The following is a 20,245-nucleotide window of genomic DNA, read 5'->3' on the forward strand; positions in this document are numbered from 1 at the left end:
GTAAGCTTCCGTTTTCTCATCTGTAAAATGAGGACCCACACTGTCCTGTCTATCGGTAGGTGATGTAGACCATGTGGTCTAAATGTGGTTGATTCCATTCCCACTTAGAGGAGTAGGCTTTTGTTATGGTTTTGTTGTTGTTGTTGCTGTTGTTGTTGTTTTATAGATTTATTTTCAAAGGGCACAAACACTTAGACAATTTAAATACAAGCGTAAACAGAATTGCTCTGTCGATGTCAGCAATGATGCCAAAACACGTTCTGGTGGCCAGACACTCGCCTGTATCTTTGCGTCTCCTCTTGGTGAAGAAAAGGGTCTCATACTCTATTCATACATAACCTTCTTATCTGCAATGTAATCTACAATTTCTTGTGGGCAATTTATCTGCATCTATATCAGGAATTTCAAACCCAAGTTTGTCCTCCAGAGCCATGATAATCCTCACTTGGTCCAAACTGTCTAAGCCCAGGTCTCTCATAAAATGGGAACTTACTGAGAGCAGCTCTGGGCCAATCCTGTCATAGTGTCAAGACATAAAGAACACCGTCCTTGATCCCCTCTAACATGAGAGGGCGCATCACTATAGTGGTGGCACAGCTGTGTTACTGCCTGCTTCCTGCACCAGCGCCGAGCTGGGAGCCCTGGGCCTCACTGGGTTCCTGTGGGGCGCACCGTGGTGCTGAGCGGCCAGGCTGTGGCCAGCATGGGAAGCTGGGCAGCAACACCAAGGCCGCAGGTAGGCAGTGGACACAGGTGGAAAGGACACGAGCCGCCATGGCTACGCTGACCCCAAGGAGTAAGATTTGATTGATATAAACCCAAAAGTTCAATCCTATCCATTACCTTGCCTAATAACTGGGTCAGAGATGAGCATCTCAGTTTAAATCAATCATCATATAGCATTTGCAATAGTAGATTAGATTCAAACTATATCAAGCTCATTCCATCTGGACTCTCCTACAGAAGGATTTTACTTCCCATCCTGCTGGCAGCAGGCTGAGGCAATGACTTTCTTTGCCCTTCAACATGTGGGTGGAAATTACATGGGCCACTTCCAAGTGGAAATTTTAAGAGCCACCATGTGGTTCTGTCATCATCCTTTTCCCTCGCCACAGATTAACATGCCCTAGAAACGTGTGCTCCTTTGGTCTTACTCCCAGAATGAAGAGGACATGGATGAAGCCTCACTTGTTTTCTAACAGCCTATGTGCAAGTTGAACGAAAAATAAATGGTGGTGGCTTTGCAAACCACTGGGGTTTTTAGGGTCATTTGTCACCCCAGCACAGCTTAGCGTAGGCTGATTCATACACCGTTTCTTGGGTCTGAGTGAACATTTTGCAAGAGTGTGTGCCTAACCTCGTTTTGTCTGTTACAGGTGAAGCTCAAGGCATTTTTCATTCATCTGGCGGAAGAGGCACTCTTTCTTTGGATGCTGTGATAGATGGTGGTGTCACCAGGAACTGATGTAGCATTTTGTTACTGTATGATAGAAACCGGTCAGAGGACAAAACAAACAAATAAGAATAACACCAAGAAAACTGCAGAGAAATGGAACCAGAGCCCTAATCTTAAATCAATGCCTGAAGTTGACAGACCTTTGAACTTTGCAGTGAGGGAACCAGAAATGAGACATTCCCTGTGCCTTTTAAGCTACTTTGAGTTGAATTTTCTTTTATTCGCAACCCAGAGCATCAGGGCCGATTCAGCAGAACACAATTTGGGAAGCATGAAAACAGGACAGCACCAAGAGGTGAGACTTTCTGGCAAGTGGGTGTGCTACTTACTGGTGGTTGAAAGAGGCCACAGGTGGAATTTGGAAGCGCTCCGGGAGGTCAAAAATTCTGGCATCAGGGTGCAAACTGCTTATTCCATTTCGAGGTAGAAGCTGAAAACTGGATGGCGGGTAGTGTGAAGAGATCGGCACTGGTTTCACACCCGCCGATTTCTAGTTTCCCAACTCCATACAGGATTCTCCTTGTTTTCACAGGCCTAGTCGTGCTTTTCCCTGCCCAGCTGACCCTCCAGGACTTCAAACACTGACTGCTTACTCAGATGTCTATTTCCAGCTTGCCCTGCTCTGTCACTGTCTATACTTTTACCAGGGAGGGCTCTTCCTGGATTTATCACTTGACTGGTAGGGGGCTTACTTAATTAGCATTTGTAAGAGGCCCAGCTCTTTATTGGATTAGGGGTAATTAGGAAAGCAGAGCCAAGAGCTTTTTATTACCTTCCTCTCTGCTGGTCTTTTTCCTGCCTCTTCTGGAGAAACTGGCATTGATGTTGACATAAATGAACTTGAACTTGTTATGCTGTCTCCTTTCATTTTTCATGAAATGGATTCAGAGGTCTCCCAGGTCCCACAAGAGAAACACTTTCCAAGGATCAGTCGATTCTCGTATATGGTAGGCAAACTCAATGGTGATAAATAATGCAGGTTTGTAATCTCCATAAAGGGCAAAGTGTTTGCAAGCCACAGGTTAAATCTGCTGGACTCTTACGGCTTTCTCTTACAAGAAATTCCTCTCCACTAGCCACTTGGCACATCTTACCTAGTAAGTTCCTCCCCACAGATAATTCAGTGTGCCCTGAAAACGACAGAATTTAAATGTTATGTTCTTTTTAATTTTTTTTCACATCTTGATTGAAATCTTTTTGGCCCTGCTTTTCTTATTTTACCACCTAGAACAGTGGTTCTCAACCTTGGCTGCACATTAGAATCACCTGGGAATCTTTTAAAAATCTATCCCTTATTTCTGTCATCATTGACATGTGACTTCTGTCTTCAAGGTGCAACATGGCCACTGTGGCTCCATATATCAGGTTTATATTCCAGGCAGGAAGACAGAGGAAGGGGAAAAAAGCAAAGGAAGCTCCTAACTAAGTTAGTACCCCTCCTCATAGCCTTATCCAGAACCTAGTTACCTTACTCCTATCTCAAGGTGAGGCTTGAAAAAGTCGTTTGGCAACAGGGCATACTGATTCCTCTAACAGGATCAGGTTTATTAAGGAAGAAGGAATGATGGATTAAAAAAAGTAGGCCATTCTCGGCTTCTAGCTTACAGCATTTCTAGCAATATGTCTTAAATAATCACCTCACTCGTATTTATATTGTGTGTTAGGTTTTCAAAACAACCCCCTCGAGTGGTCATAGCCTCTGAGGACCTCTGTGACTTATGAGAACACGGAGACTATTTTCTATGAAAGAATATTAGAGAATCCTTATCTGCCACCTGGTACCCAGCCATGACCCATCGACAATAGATGCAGAGGGAAAAGCCTTCTCAACAATTTTAATAAGTTGCACATTGTCCTCACTTCCCAGCTGCCTTCCAGGAGGCTCACCTGCAACTTCTCTGGAGTGAAAGGGACAGAACATGCTGTTCTGGCGCTCTCTGTGCAGGAGCCCTGTCCAATCTCTTGATCTTCCAGTTGGACCTATGTCCCCGCCGGTGGATTCAGCAGTGCGTTTTTAAAGTGAGTTGCTTAATTTGTTAGATATCAATTGGAATGCATCCCAACAGGGGATGCAGGAGGCCACTTACAGGATTCTAGATGTGGGGCAACAACAATAACAACAAAAGATACTCATTGTGCAACGATCTGGCCATTGGCTGTCTTCAAAATCTTTCTGCTTTAGAGAGATAATGACAGATGGCTGTGGAGAGGGGGAAGTGTAGGGAAGAGACTGGACACTTTCCAAGTTCAATGTAAGGCCAATACTCAGCCAATAGCAGGTTAGCAGGAGCTCAGTCAATGTTCATTTCCTCCTGTGCCCTTTGTGGTTCTGGGGTGAGGACATTTAGAAACTGCCAGGGAGAACATCTCGCAAAGGCATTTGTTCTCAACTCATTTTTGTACTATATCCAGAAATAAGGAGAGAAACTGAAGCAAGAATGCTGAGACCTTTATCATAGCGAGGGTTAGAAATCATCTTTTTGGGACGAACCATTTAGTATTTGTGGGTTTGACCTTATTGGAAGCTATTTCCATCAGCAAAATGCAGCTTCCTTCTCTGCCACCACCCACTTCTTGCCCTGTCTTGCCTCCATCAACTGTTGTTCTCAGAGGGCAGGAAGCAGAACTAACACACCCTTTGAGTCACTTCTGGTGTCTGTTAACTAGCTTGTGGCTCAAGTGTGTGGAGATGACATCCTTCTGATATCTCTTTGTCCTTGTCTTCTGCTGATGCTGTCTTAGAGCAGCCACAGTAGGCGAAGTTCAGTGTCATTGCTGAAGGAGAGCATATAGAACCTGAATTTCATGTCTCCCCTGCGACATATGCTGTTCATTAAAGGCAGATTCCAAAGATTGCATTCGGTAGATGCGTTGTCACACTGGAGATAACTAAAAACATCCACTAAATGTATTTCAGCTTCTTGCCAATTTTTCTATAGTTGAGTGAAAGTAGTAACTATTTGTTGTATGCCACATTTAACATAGGGGATAAAGACGCTTGCTTGATATCCTTCTGTGTGTTCCCTACTCTGGAGAAATTCTCAACTCCCTTGCAACCTCTACAACCTTTTGTGATCTGATCTCTGGTCATCCACCTTTTCAGCCTCATATTTTATCACCTTCTAATATGTATCTTACAATCTAACTATATCAAGCAAATAACAATAAAAGCTGATATTTTGGGGCCAGCATCTATACAGAAACACTTAGCATTAACTCAATTTAGCTCAAAGTGAGAATTTCTGGAAATGGGATTGCTGGGTAAATTAAGGTCTGTGGGGCATACTCCTTCGATATGCTTGCATACATTGCTCATTGGCTATGGCTGTTCCATTCTTTTCAAATTCCTTGAGACCATCCTATGTCCTTAATTACAATTTCCCTTAATTCAATTTCTGGTTGATGCTCCTGGGCTGCGGGGATGTCCTTTGTACCTCCCCAGGTCAGCAACCCGCTTCCAGTTCATCTACATCCTCTGGGCTGCAGCCACTTCCTGGAAGCTTCCTGGAGCACTTGCACTTCAGCCTGGAGATAGACACCTTTCCTTTGTCACCCTTAGGGGGATCCAGCGCTGTCACCTGCCCGATCTTGATCAGCTATTACGGGTCAGCACTGGTTGCCAGAATGCAAAATAAATGGCAGGAAGGAAATTAACAGCAGGGCAAACTACACACCTTGATGCATCTCTTCCACACAGCTGGTTCTGGAGCTTCCATTGGTGGAGAACATGCATGTGAGTACAGAGTGTATTGTAATGATTCATTCTATGTAATGTGCTGCAATCATTTCTATGTATATGCAGCATAGCTTAATAAAATGATATCAAAGGCAACTTCATAACAAAGCAGCATTTTAAAGGGGTTACAGCTGTACCATCATTCCCTCATTTAGTTCTTGCCAAAATCCTATAATTTAAATACATTAGATTAAATACTGTTATTGTAGATGCAGAAACTGAGGCTTGGGATAGCTTACGTATTTATTTTAGGAAGTATAGATCAGAAAAATTCAACCACTATGCCAGGGGTAGCAAACAAACAGCTCTTAGCTTGAAATCAGCCACATTTTTTTTTGGGGGGGGGGGGGAACAGATTTTATTATTATAATGTTAAGGCATTTTAATTCACTAACAATTTCATATACACACACCCCAACACAAATCTGGATTTTTGTTGGAATTTTAAAAGATACGGGAGCCTAGGTCCTGCTTAGTGTCAATCACTGGAGCTGTGGAGGGATTGTTCCCTTGAGTGGAGCATGGTCTCCACAGTTTGCCACAGTCTGCACTACTCTCTCTTGTCTTCCCCGCACCAAGCCCCTGCTGCACACCCATATCACCCGCCTGGCTCCCACGGGCCTTTGAGGTTAGGACCATTGAACAACACTCTTTCTCTGTCACTTTTCCGTGTCCCTCCTTTTCAGGTGCTCAAGTGTTCGATCACTTTTAATCAACCAACGCAACCCACTTCCTTTCCGGCCTCGCTGTCACTCCCTCTTCCCAACACTTTCCACCCCTGCTGACTCTGATTCTGGGCACACCTCTCTCTGCATCCTGCCTGCACTCTGCTGTCACTGACCTTTAAATGCCTGGTTTACAGGAGCCCACGGATGGCTGGGCTTTCTCCCTGATTCTTGATGCTGGGCTTACTTGGCTCAGGAAGGATTTGAATGACGGATGAATCAATGGCGGATGAGTGGATATGTGAATGTATGGCTTGTTGACTTGAACTCAGGTGGAAACCACTTTCTACTCCCCTTCCCAGAGTATGGGAAGTGAATATGAAAAGCCATCTGTCGTGACCTGCCCTTGACTTTGAACCGGAGCATGGCATGGACTTGAACTGCTTATTCATCTGCTCAGCGATTGCTTCTAAACAAAAAAATATCCAGGAGGAAAGGTTACAATGTTTTCTTTTTCCTCCAAAATGAACTTAAAGCAGTAAGTAATATTAAGCCACAAATAAAACTGGGTGGTTATTTAGCTTTTAAGAATTAAAAAGAGCAAATTTCTCATATATTAATCATTAACTATAGTTGAAGGCTGAATTTAGCACTGAACTTCTGGTAGTGAAAAAATTCTTGTCTACTTAAGAGAAACATTTATTAAACATGACAGTATATGAGCCAGCAAGTTAAAAAATGTCTCTTTATCTGATCCCTTTACTGAAATATTTTAGTTGACTTTTGTTTTAACTAGGCATTCTGCCATCTGCAAATAATGATATTTTACATATACTTTCCCAACAGTTAGACTTCTTCCTTTGTAATTTATTGCAATTGCCCAAATCCCCAACCCAACATCAATTATGAAGTTCAATGGCAACCTTGTTCTGGTCCTCTCTAAAAATTTAAGTAATACATTCATGTGATTAAAAACATGAGGTGGAAGGCTCCTAAGAAACAGCTGTTCCTTATCCCTCTCCCCCAGTTTCTCTCTTTGGTGGCAATCTTTTCCAACTATCTTTAGCTATCTCTTATTTTAATTAATGTAATTTTATCTTTTCATAAATATACTTTTATTGATTTCAGAGAGGAAGGGATAGGGGGAGAGAGAGAGAAACATCAATGATGAGAGAGAATCATTGATCGGCTGCCTCCTGCATGCCCCCACACTGGGGATCCAGCCTGCAACCCTGACCGGGAATTGAACTGTAACCTCCCAGTTCATGGGTTGATGCTGAACCATTGAAACACACTAGCAGGGCTAATTCATGTAATTTTCAATGCTATGATTTTACTTCTTCTGTAGTGATTTTAGATATTGCCTACTTGACTCCTTGTTATGGAAGATGATGATTTAACTCTCATACCTGCTCTGCTTTATTCCCTCATCCTCGCCACATATACAGTATATGCCATATTTTAAAAATAAAATCTATATCCACTCTTCGTTACTTGTGCATGTAATAGCCCCCTGTTTCTAACCTTTCTGCCCTACATTCTAGTCTCAGCACAGCCACCAGTGGGCTCCTTCTAAAATGCAAGGACAGTCTTGTCACTTCCCTGCTTCAACCTTACTGTTACTCAGGGTAAAAGCCCAAATCCCTAAAATACCCTAAGGCCTGCATCAGCTGGCTCTCATTACCTTCTGATCTAGGCTTTTCCTACCCTTTCCTTTGCCCACATCTTTCCAGCAATGATGGTTTTCTTGCTACTTGTCAGACATACTCTTACATAGGGTCTCTATTAAGGCCCCTAATATTTGTATGGCCAACATTCTTACCCTCCTCTCAACCTGCCCCTCTTGCCTCCCCTCAGCATTTTTAGGTCCCCTCATTCTGGTCAACCTTTTAATTTTTTTCAGTCATACTGAAATCACTTAACTGGTTTTATAGCATTTTATTGTCTGTATCCCTGCTCCAGCTAGACCAGGAGCTCCATGACCCCGGGGGCCTTCATTTTGTGTACTATTGTATGTCACACCTAGGAGAGTGCTTAGCACATAGTAGTTGCTCAATAAATTGGAAAGGTGAGTGCATCAATATGATGACTTAATCTGACACACTGCGGGGCCAAATGTAGTAGCATGCTGAGGTCATCTCCTTTCTTGCCTATTTTTCTTTTTCTCCAGGAGTTTATAGCTGCCCTTCCCTTCTCTAATCTCATCTGTCATCCATATGTCCTTCATCCCAAATGCTCTGTAATACCAGAATTTTGTTTTTAAGGAGAATGACTGAAGTTAAAGTTTGGCTTTAATTAAATATTTCTTTCATGATTTTAAGAGAGCATTCCTATACTGTTTTGAACACAGCTTTATTAGGATGAAATTCACAGATCACACAATTCATCCTTTGAAGGTGTACAATTTGATTCTGTTACAAGCTGGGTTGTGTCCCTCCACCCCCAACTTCATTTGTCGAAGTGCTAGCTCCCAATACCTCAGAATGTAACTATACGTGGAGGTGACGAGTAAAAATAAACCCTTTAGGTGGGACCTTAATCCCATGCAACTGGTGTCCTTATAAAAAGAGGAAGAGACCCCAGAGGTGCGTGTGCACAGAAGGACGGCCATGTGAGGACAAAGCAGCAGGAGGGCAGCCATCAAAGGCAAGGACAGAGGCTTTGGAGAAACCCCTCCCTGATGTCAGATTATAGACTTCTAGCCTCCAGACCATGAGATAAGAAATTTCTAAGTATCCAGTCTGTGGTATCTTGGTATGGCAGCCCTAGCAAAATAATAGGTGGTTTTTCGTATGCTCACAAATATGTGCAACCATCACCACAGTTCATTTTAGAATAATTTTATCATCTCAGAAAGAAATCCCATATATTTAAGCTATACTAGCTCCTGCCTTCCTCACCTATCCCAGCCCTGGGCAACCACAAACATACTTTCTGTCTCTATAGATGTACTATTCTGGAAATTTCATATAAATGATATCATCTTCTAGCATGTAATAATTTATCGCCTCATTTGATTTTATTTTTATTGAAAAATTCATGTCCATAAGGGGAAAACTGAATATAGGGGTGTGTGTATGAGTGGATAGCCTAATCACAATGAAAATTAAGACTGTTATTTCTTTTTATAGTAGTTTAGTTAGTTTGCTTTTGTTTCCTTTTTTTGAGGAATGACAGATAGTTAGGCTTCTATTTGAAAATTTGGAGAGTTTTGATCTAAACAAGTTTATCCAGTTGTGTTTGTGCGGTGTGTAAACAGTTTTTCAACATATTTTGTTACTGGATATTTAAATTTCTTCTTTCCTATTGTGACTATTTTGATTACATTTTTAGGATGAAAACATGGAGAAGTATAAATAGTGTAGATCTGGATTTGAATTTCAGCTGCATCCCTTAGTAGCTGGGTGACCTTGGGCATATAGCTTCATTTCTCTAAACTTCAGTCTTTGTTTGTAAAGGGAGGACAGATATTTATCTCACAGGGTTCTCACACGTACACAAAACACCCAGTACTGTGACAAGGTGCATAGTCAGTACCTAGACAATCCCCTCACTTTTGAAAAAATACTTTATTTCACCCAGTGGTTGAGCATTGACCTATGAACCAGGAGGTCACGGTTCGATTCTTGGTTAGGACACATGCCTAGGTTGCAGGCTCGATCCCCAGTGTGGGGCATGCATGAGGCAGCTGATCCATGATTCTCTCTCTCTCTCTCTCTCTTTCTCCCTTCCTCTCTGAAATCAATAAAAAATATATGTTTTTTAAAAAATACTTTATTTCAAATGGAATTTAAAGATAATTAGCATTTAACTGTGCAAAGTGTTTCCTGATACATTTTTTCCCCAACTCCATTATCTTGGATACTCTATTTCCTGCCTCATTTATAATTTTATTAGCTTTTTAATTAATTTGCTATCTGTTGGACATTTGTTAGCCTTTTAAAACAAATATTTTTGGTTATATTAATCACTTTCTAATTTCTTTATTATACAACTAATTAGTTGTTTATTTTGTCACATTTACTTTCTTATTCTCTTGTGGGTTTTTTTTTTCACTCATTTCCTTATCTTATAAAATAAGGTAAGAATTTAGTTAATTTTTTTCATTCTTTTAAAAGAATAAAGACAAGTAAAGCTATGCACTTTTCTCCAAACACTGTTTTGATCATTTCCCATAGATTTTGATCCATGATTGTCATGCTCTGTATATTCTGCTATTGGATTCTGAGCACATGATTAGAATTAGAACCAGACTTTCAGGGGTGGACTAGGAGCAGGGAGACTAGAAAAAGAAACCATCACAACCATAAGCTGAAAGGCTATAGACAACTACCTAGTCTGACTGGGTGTCAAAATATCAGGTCTAGAAATACAATCAACCAATACCAGCTGAATGCCTATTATGTGCTGAGCACTGTTCTCCCAGTAGTTTTGCCTGTTATCCCCATAATGCCCACAAAGTGTTGTGACATTTGTTTCATTTCCTTTCCTTTCTTCTGCACCTGAACATACTGGAGTAGTCAAACGACTTGCCCAAGACGTAGAGCAAATACCATCCATTTCTCGGGAATCCCCGTTGGGTAGTCTCTTCACTGTTATATCATGTTATGGACCTCTTACAGGCTTATTTTGGGGCCAACTCCTATTCTTCAGAATGTCAATGATGAGCATTGCTATCTTTTACTTAACTCTTGGGTACAGAAATGGTTTTTGCTTACTTTGCAGTGTTACCTAAGAGAAGGCATGGGTGTCAGTGACAGCAGTTTTACATATAGGAGAAGGCTTACATGTAGAAGAGCTTGCTGATCTATTTCAAAAGACTCCATAGGCCAAGCTAAGTAAGAACAAAGTGCAGAATATTAATTGTAGCTACAGTTAATTACATAACTCCTATGTGCCAAGCACTGCTCTTATGAAAATATTATATGCATTATTTTAACTAATGCTTACCATAGTTATGAGAGGTGGGTATTATTATTTTTATTCTCTCTTATTTATAGATGAGCACATTGACACTCCAAAGTGTTAAGTAATTCATCCCAAGTTGCAGAACCAGGAAGTGGCACAGATGGCAATTAAATGCAGGTTATCTGATTTCAAAACCCAAAACCTTATCTTTTTCTCTTAATTGCCTCTCCTTGGAGCCAAAAAAGGCAGAATATTAATCAATATGAGAGAAAATATTAAGAATGTGCTGCTTCAAGAGTTGGTGGGCCATTTGCTGCTGGCAGGATCCAAGCAGAAGCCTGTGATCCTCTGTCCACAAAAACAAGGGGGAATGCATGACCTGCAGCCACAGGCACTGACCCTGAAGAAGGCCAGAAGAATTTGTTGCAAGCAGGGAAGTGTGTGGTAGAAACATCAGACCATCTTGTGAGATAGTGAGACTCCCATCAATGGGTCAGGTGGAGCAGATGGAATATTTTTTTTGCAGATAGAGTCTAAATTTGGATGAACAGTTGAACCCAATGGTCTTTAAAAATTTCCAATGACCTTTCAAAACTTTTGCAAATCAAGTATCTTAAATATTCATTTTGATTTTTCCAGAAAGAGAAGTTAGAATAGCAGTCCTCGGGTTTTGGAATGAGTGGCTCATATTTAAACACTAGAAATATGAGCTAGCTCCCTTCAAGAGATGAAGAGATTCAAAGGGCTGTGAATAAGTAAGCAGTAGTTGGCAATGCAAACACTAGTTTCATGTACCAAATACTAATCCCATGTCTCAGAGATTCTATACAAGCATCCACAGTTGTGCACTGTATAACTTCATCACCCATCAGCATGTGCATCTCCTGGAAGAGGGCACTCTCCTGCTATCTCTAGCCCCTCCTATATACACACACATCCATATGCCAGTAAACATGCACCTTTTTTCTTAGCTGCCAGCTGGATAGTAAGCTGTACCAATTATTCCAACAAGTTCTACCAACTCTTGGCTATTTCAATAAACCATTCAACTCAATGTTATATCTGACATTTTGCCATATCAGTGCCATATCAACAGTTAAAGCAATATTACATTTATATATTGACCAACTTTAGGGGCACACCTGTGATGAGTCCATAAAACAACTGTTATATGATGAGCAGTATAGAAACTGGCTGGGGTGCAAGCTGGTAGCTGAATTAAGAAGTCCTTTATCATTACTGTCCCTGAACTAGACTTTCTCAGTAAATCTTGACCATATCTCAATTCAGAGGGAAGAACTGCCCCTGTTTCATCCTGGGGCTGAAATAACCCCTATCTGGTCTTCAGACTGAATGGGGGTATCTGGTCACGACTCAGTGGCCACTATTGTCCAAGGTGAGCAAACTCCATGAGCCCCTGTTTCCAAACCTCCTCCTCTTCTGTTGACTTCCTGCTATGCAATCTAGGCAAGTCATTAAATTTTTGTGAGCCTCAATTTCTTTATCTATAAAATGGTGATATTAATAACATCTCCTCTGTAAGATTGTGCTAAGGAGGTGAAATGAGATAAGGACAAAAAAAAAAAGATTTTTATACACCGTAAAGACCCATAATAGAAATAGTCGTTATTATTTTAAAAGTGATGTTCCAGCAGGGTCTGGACTGCAGCCGAAAGCAGGCTGACTCAGAAGCAGGTTTGTAGGGGAGCTGGAAGCCTGCTGGGGCATCGCTAAGGAAACTAGCCGAAACACATACGTCACTGAGCCCCATCCTTATCTGTCCACTGCAGAGTATCTACCAAGAGCACAAACTGTGCAAGGGACCAGTCATGGATAATTCAGGAAAAAAACACACCACACATCAGATTCCATTTTAGCAGGGAGACAAAGTGGGAGCAGTTTCCAAAGAAGGAAAATGTTTCTCTTGGTTACGAAGAAGAAAGAGCTTCCTGAACATTTCTAGTCGACATGTGTAATGCCATCTGGAAGGCAGAGGAGAGAGCTGGCTCTTAGGTTTCCTTTCACAAGGGGAAGCCTTTGTCCCTGGCATCCTTTGGATATTTGTAAGGATATGAAGTTTAGTAGCATAAGCCTGGGAGTCCCTCTGGGCTCAGCCGATGGGTTCCACTGTCAGCTTCTTTGTTGAGTGTGACAAGTTTGGGTGAAAAATGAGTCTTGTGACCCTGGGAACTAAAATTGTGGAAAGTTCTTGTGTGTCCCTCTGTAGATCTGCAACATCTCTCATATAATCTTCTCCCTCTTTGCCATGAATACTTTCCAACCATAGTCTTGATTCCCATATTCGACTATTTTTCTTGCTCTATTTATTATTATTTTTTAAAATATATTTTTATTGATTTCAACGAGGAAGGGAGAGGGAGACATAAAAACAACAATGATGACAGAGAATTATCGATCAGCTGCCTCCTGCATTCCCCCTACTGGGGATGAGCCCACAATCCAGGCATATACCCTGACCAGAAATTGAACCATGACCTCCTGGTTCACAGGTCAATGCTCAATCACTGAGCCACGCAAGCTGGGCTTTTGCTTTCTTTATACATGACATGAAGGACACTTAGTAGATGTCCCAAACACAACTTTCCCTTAATAGAACTCCTTATTGCCCATTCTCACCCCCTTGAGAGTTTCTCCCCTACATTAGCACTTTGTACCACCATTAGGCCACTCATGCTACAAACCTGGAGTTTATTTTGACCCTGTCATTCTCTTACGTACTGATTTTATCTTCTTAGATCTGCCTGGACCATATCATTCTATTATAACTTTCTTGGTTTGGGCCTTCATCATGACTAGCCTGGACCATGGATTTGAGCATCACATCCAATTTCCAGTTACCTTAATCCCTCTTCCTGAAGCTGCTAAAGTCACCTTCCCAAAAGGCAGATCATATGTGCCACTCCCTTACTTGAAAGTTTCCGATGGCTCCCTAATACCTAGAGAAGCGCACACTCCTCTCTATGGCATTTGAGTGAGTTCCTTTTAGGGGCAATACTGGGGATTGTATGACCAAACAGATAACTGTAGTGTTAAGTGGGGCTTAATGCATTGTGGTCCAGAGCTAAGCTCTTGACATGCTCAAGATTCCTCCGCAGGCAAGAAATTGTTATAGGGAATACAGAGAAGGCTGGATATGTAATCAAAATTGTTTTTAAATAGTGTTTTCTGGAAATTCTATTGGTCAGCAGCAGCTGTTTAGGTTCCTGAATTACTTTTGGCTGGGATAACTGGGACTAGCAGAGTTGCCATGTGATAAATGAGAGATGTGTTGAATAAACAGACTAGAAAGTCTTTTCCATTACAGGTTTGTAAGCATGGAAATTGGACTTGAGTTCACCGTGATTGAGAATAAGTAGGTGGGGTTTGTTGAAGAAAGCCATTTATGGCCTGTTTTTAACACTAGATCACACTCAAAATTATATATGTTTTGTTTTGTAGCTTGTATATTCTCATTTTAATCACTGTGTTATTTATGTCTTCCAATTAGATTTAGAAAACAAAATATCTGGCTCTTTTAGAAATAGAAATCCCTGGCTGGAGTCCCTATTTCTAACCACTCACCACTCTTCTACTTAGGGAAGGGCTTAGAAATCAGACTGTATGGTGTTTGGCAGATAGGAAATTCAGATAGCCACATGGAGAAAAGAAATTGGGCCACCATAATGGATTTCGTTTAAGACTAATTAAAAGCGGACCTAAGAAATGCTCACATGTGCTTAAGATATTCAAATGAATACACATGAAATAGTAAACAGTGGTTCCCTCTGCAACTTGGAGGGACAATTTTGCTTCATATTTTATACTTTCTACATAGGCATTTGTTCAACTATGAGTCTGCCCTACTTCTATTAAAAAATAATTAGGCATATTGATATGCGTTGCCATGGATCCAGAATATATTGTTAATTGTAAAAAGCAAGCAGTAGATATTGTGTAATGCATAATTCAATTTTTAAAAATATGTATGCATGTGTGTACGGTACACACACACAGAGATGTGCATCCATACATATAAGAAATGTCAAATTGTTTTCTCTAAATTAAGTAAAATCTAAATCTGAGTCCCATCTTCACAGGAGAGCAGGAAATTCAATCCCCATGATTTTGGGGTGGTCCCAGTCTTCCTGGTGACCACCGATAACCTCTTTCATCCACCTTAGCAGGCATCCTCAATTGGGCAATAAGGTGCTTTCCATGCTAGTCTTGGAGGGGAAACTTTGCTGACACTAATCTTTCCCTGTGAGGTCCTGGTCCCTCCTTGGGGACAGCTCTGGAAAACCCAGAGACATTCTTGGGGACTGTCCTTCCTCTGGTGCCACCTCCCTTAGCACAAACCACTCCAGAGCTCCAGGCCCAGACGCAGGCATCTCCTTTAAGCTCCAAATCAGGGGCACAAAAGGCCTAGAATTCTTGTCCTTGGAATTCTGTGTGTATATTTGTGTGTGAGAGTTTGTACACATGCATTTGTGTGAATGCACGTGCGTTTGCACACATGCACAAGTGCATGGGCCTTTATGGAAGGGAAATATAGAGTGAGGATAAAACAATGCAATATCTTAATCAGTCCTCGTGCCACATGCATCTCACAGATAAGGACTCTGCAATTCAGGGAGATGAAGCAACGTGTACAAGGTTAAGCCCTGGTAAGGAGCAGTGATCATTTTAAATCCAGATCTCTCATCCTCAAAGCTCATTCCAATTTCTTCAGACTCAGCCACAACCACACAAACATAAAGACTGAAAAGTTCATGCAAACCTTCCCAGATTTTTAACTGTTAGTTATTTTGAAACTTATGGGAAAATGGCAAATTGCCTGATTATTTTTTCTTCCTTTTCATCCTGCATCAGAAGGATGGATGCTTTGGTGGAGAAACAACCTTATAAGGTCCTGGGATGGCGGGAATATAAAAACCATGAAATGCTAGGATCTCGGGAGAATTTAGGGACCACCTAGGCTGTGTGATTTTTCTTCCCTTTTAATAAGCACTATGCCTAGTTATTTGATTTTAAGCAACAGAAACCCAGTGTATGCCAATGAGGAATTTATTGAAAGGATCTGGAGTAAGTTACAGATTCCAAGGCAAGTTGACATACCAGACCTTAGAAAGAACAGGTCTGGGCCTCAGAGGAGCAAAACTCTGGGGCCCAGGCTTCTCCGTCTTTTCTTGGGGATTCACGTGCTCTGCTTTTGCTGCGTTCTTGAATCCCAGACTTTACTTTCCCAGGGAATCTGTTCGCCCTGACATGGTTAGGGGACTTTGACTGATACCCCCATTGAAACCATGCAAATCTGGGGTGGAGTGGTTGTGTTTGCCCAAATTGCCCAGCAAATCTGCCCAGGAATTATAATCCAGACCTTCAAACTCCAGTCCTCCGCGTTGGATAGTATGATTACTGTGCCTTCCATTCTAAGCTACGTCAAACGAGAAGCCACATTACATAGCTGACTGGGGGTATTTTTAGGTGCTGAGCACTTTTCAAGGGTTTTTAAAAACAACTATATCCAAACAGTCAAGAAGAAAAATTGCAAACATTGTGGGCAGTGATTATCATTCATCAGCGGAGCGCAGACATCCTACAAAACTGTTGTGTGTAACTGATCTGCTGCCTGATTAGAACTGAATGAAACCGGGAAGCCTTTGCTGTCGGTTCCCAAACTTGGCTCCATGTCAGAGACAACTGTGGATTCCGATAAGTGCTGGCTGTGGCTCTGTTTGACCTGGGTTGGGTCCCAGCTTTGTCTCTACCCAACTGTGTGGCCACATAGAGGATGCTTAAGCTCTCCAAGCCTCAGTTTCCTCATCTGTAAAACAGTGACATTTTACTTTTAACTTCGTAAGGTTGTTGGGAAGAATAAACAGATTCCTTTGTGGACAGTGGTCATCGTCACGACCTGACACCTGATAAGTGCTCAGAAATGTTAGTGGTGCAGGCAACTGGATTCCTCTTCCTTTAGCCTGGCTCGTTAGGTTGTGCAAAACCCTTCCACACACACACCTCATCAATCTCCAGCAGCTCAATAAGATGCACTGGAAAAGCCAGACTCCCATCAGACTGCAAAACAGGTTATTTCATGGAAGCAGAATTTCAGAAGTAAATTGGAATTGATCTACTCTTAGAAATGAAAAGTGTTTGATCCGGAAGGCTATTATATTTAAATCGAACAGTTCTTTCAAAAGCCGCAGAAGAGACTGTCAAAGGCAGGGCAAGTTGCTCTCCCCTTTGAGGGTGATCACTCTCTTCTGGTGGGAAAATAGCAGTCACCAGTGGCCCCACGATCCACTCATTCATCTCTGTGAAGTAAGAGGCTGCAGAGTGGAAGGCCAAGAACCAGAGCAAAGAACTGGTTAGTTGCCTCTTCTTCCTTTCTGATCGCTAGAAGCCGCCTCCTCATGGTACCAGGGCAAGAAGGATGGCCAGGCAGGTGGAGGGCCAGAAAGGCTGTGGCTGGCACCAGGGACCCACAGAGCAATTCCCTGCCAGCACTTGGGGAGACCTGGGAGCTGACATCAAACTCCCTGTGATGACAGGAGGGATCTGCTTCCAAGAAAACAGGCTATGATGAGTAAGAAGGCAGAGCTCTGGTCAAATCTGCGCGCAGACTGAACAGTGAGTCATGCCGGGGTTTGTGAGAAAGGTGACAATTGGTGAGCAGGCGTTCATCTCGCCCAGGTTTTCCTGCAGCTAGGGAAAACCAGATTCACATACAAGATTCATTTCTTCTCTGATCTTCGGTAGCTGCTAAGAGTGATTTTGGATTACCCGTTTGTTTTTCCTCCTTAGAGAAGAGAAGCAAGATAAAATTGCAAATTCTGTTAAAATGTCTTTTCCAAATGCCCTCTCTGGTTTTGCTACATGTTTTTAGGTTGTGTAATAGAATTGAACTTGTGAGGCCATTACAACAGAATTGGGAGGGGAAGCCTTAGGTAAGGCCTGGAAAGGGTCCTACGTAGTTAAGTTAAACACCCAAGGGAAATGTTACCAGTAGATTGTCTACAAACTAAAAAAAGGAAGGGAATGGACAACAATGGGTTTCAAGAAACCTAGATCTTAGGGTTTTTAGCTTCTTGTTCTGGTTCCCTATGGCTGTCTAACCTGATTTCCCTGCCCCTTTGCAGAGAAGGAGCACAAAACACCACCAGCCATTTAATTCTGCTCACAGATTCTAGGGGTCAGGGTGTCAGAAGAGGCTTGTTCCTGCTTCACAATGTCATTAGGGGGACACCGGAAGGCTTGACGTGGCTCAGAAGCTGGGGGCGGGAGTTATCTCAAGGCTTGCTCACTCCTGGGTCTGGAGGTTAACGCTTGCTGCCCACTGGGACCTCCGTGGGGGCGGGAACAGTTCACATGGTCTTTCCATGTGGTTTTCCTGCTTCCTCGCAGCATGATGACCGGGTTGCCAGAGGACCAGGCAGAAGTTGCAAACCTGTTATGACCTAGCCTAGGAAGTCGCATGGAGCCCCTTCTCATCACAGTCCTGCCCAGCTTCAAGGGGAGGAAACATGGGCCCCCATCTCTCCTTGAAGGACTAGCAACTTCACATTGACAGAGAAGCATGTGGGATGGGACACGCGCTGTGGCCATCTTTGGAAAATATACTGAGTTTTGATACCATCCATCGATTCCCAGAGCGTAAAACCCTTCCATGAGTCCTGATGGCATATTTGATGAAGTTCAATATCCTCAGATGGCCCGGCATGGTCTGACTCCAGCCCCTCTGTCTGCCCTCACCTCCTACGCTGTCTCATTTGCTCTGTGAGCTCCAGCCACACCAGCCTCCTTTCTGTTCTCCAACATGTCAACATCTTTCTCGCCTGGGAGCCTTCAAGCACACTGTTTCCTCTGCCTGGAATACTCTTCCCCTCTTTATTACGTTTCTCCCAAAGGGAGGGAACAGAGCAGGGTGACTTTCTGTTTTAAACTTCTTGGCCTTGTTTCTGCAAGCTGTCAGCCGCATGGTGCAAATGAGCAACCAAGCATGTCTGCCTTTCATTGCTCACAGCCTCCACCTGGAGCCGCTGACCCTGACAGTGGGGAACGGGAAAGTCAGCACTCCAAATACCGCCAGCTCCTTTTCACCCTTCCTGTGTCTCTGCAGCAGGATGAGGGAAAGGGGATCAGGTCCTCGAAGCCTTGGTGTCACCAGACGCTGGCTGTCTGCTTCTGACACGGGAGATGGCAAGTCCCACGGGCAGGGAATTTTGTTTTTGTTTTGGATGGGCCACTGGAACCCACCCCTGCAAGTGACTGCCTCATTCTAGCAGGGACGAAGTGGCATACTACATGAAAGTGAAGGCTTCAGCGGAATTCTCAGTTATCTCTTAGGAACACGTGGGGCCAGAGAGCAGGCCACTCACTTTACACAGCTTGAAGGGAATTGCTCTCGGGTACCGGGTGCCAGCCACAGCCTTTCTTGCCCACCACCTACCTGCCTGTCCATCCTTCTTGCCCTGATACCACGAGGAGGAGGCTTCTAGTGATCAGAAAGGAAGAAGAGGCAACTAATGAGTTCTCTGGTTCTTGGCCTTCCACTCTGCACTATGTTAAATATCCAAACCCTTTCCTTAAGCAGCAATGTGAATACTGACAATACTATCTTCTCAAAAGAAACACTTTCTTGTAATCCAGAAAAAGAGTCATGGCAAATGTATTCTGTAAAGGGCCAGGCAGCAGCTATTTGGGGCTTTGCAGGACGTAGAGTCTGGGTCACAACCCCACTCAGTTCTGCTGCTGTTGCAAGAAGGGAGCCATAGGCAATAGGTAATGGGTGTGACCCTGTTGCATTGACATGTTACATACAAACATTGAAATGTACATTTCAGATTATTTTTCTATGTTATGAACGAGTCTTTGTTGAAAACCAATCTTATCTCATGAGCTGTCCAAAAGCGGGCAGCAGGGCCAGATATGGTTCATTGGCCCTGGCAATTTAACTCATTACTTTGGAATACTCAATTCCCTCTAAGCTATAGTTTAAATCATCAGGTCAAATAAGCTGCCAGGGACAACTGGTCAGCTGGCAGTGTTTTTCCAGTATCAACACCGGGACACCACTCCTCTTTGCTTTAACTAGTACACATTCTTACATCTCAACATGGTGGTTCTATTTTTAAGTTTTGAAGGCACCTCCGGACTGCTTTCCATAAGGTCTGTACCAGTTTTCCTTCCTACCAACAGTGAAGAGGGGTTCCCTTCCCACTACAGCCTCACCAACACTTGTTATTTCTGTCTTTTTGATAACAGCCATCCTAGCAGGTGTGAGGTGATAGCTCATTGTGATTTGGATTTGCATTTCCATGATGACTAGTGATGTTGAGCACCTGTTCCTGAACCTGTTGGCCATCTGTCTGTCTTCTTTGGAGACCTGTTTACTCAGGTCCTCTGTCCATTTTTAAATCATATTATTTGTTCTTTTGCTATTGAGTTGTTTGAGTCCTTTATATATTTTAGACATTAATG

The 20,245-nt window shown here is 42.6% G+C and overlaps 1 pseudogene; it reads right to left on the bottom strand.

Annotated features, from left to right (window-relative positions):
• Positions 1-324: 324 nt before the first annotated feature.
• On the bottom strand, positions 325-776 carry LOC139011616 (acyl carrier protein, mitochondrial pseudogene; annotated as a pseudogene).
• Between the last annotated feature and the right edge of the window lie 19,469 nt (positions 777-20,245).

This window comes from Myotis yumanensis, unplaced genomic scaffold (assembly GCF_028538775.1).
Source record: "Myotis yumanensis isolate MYYU_CA2020_CCGP unplaced genomic scaffold, mMyoYum1.0.hap1 SCAF_5, whole genome shotgun sequence".
NCBI classification, from domain to species: Eukaryota; Metazoa; Chordata; class Mammalia; order Chiroptera; family Vespertilionidae; genus Myotis; species Myotis yumanensis.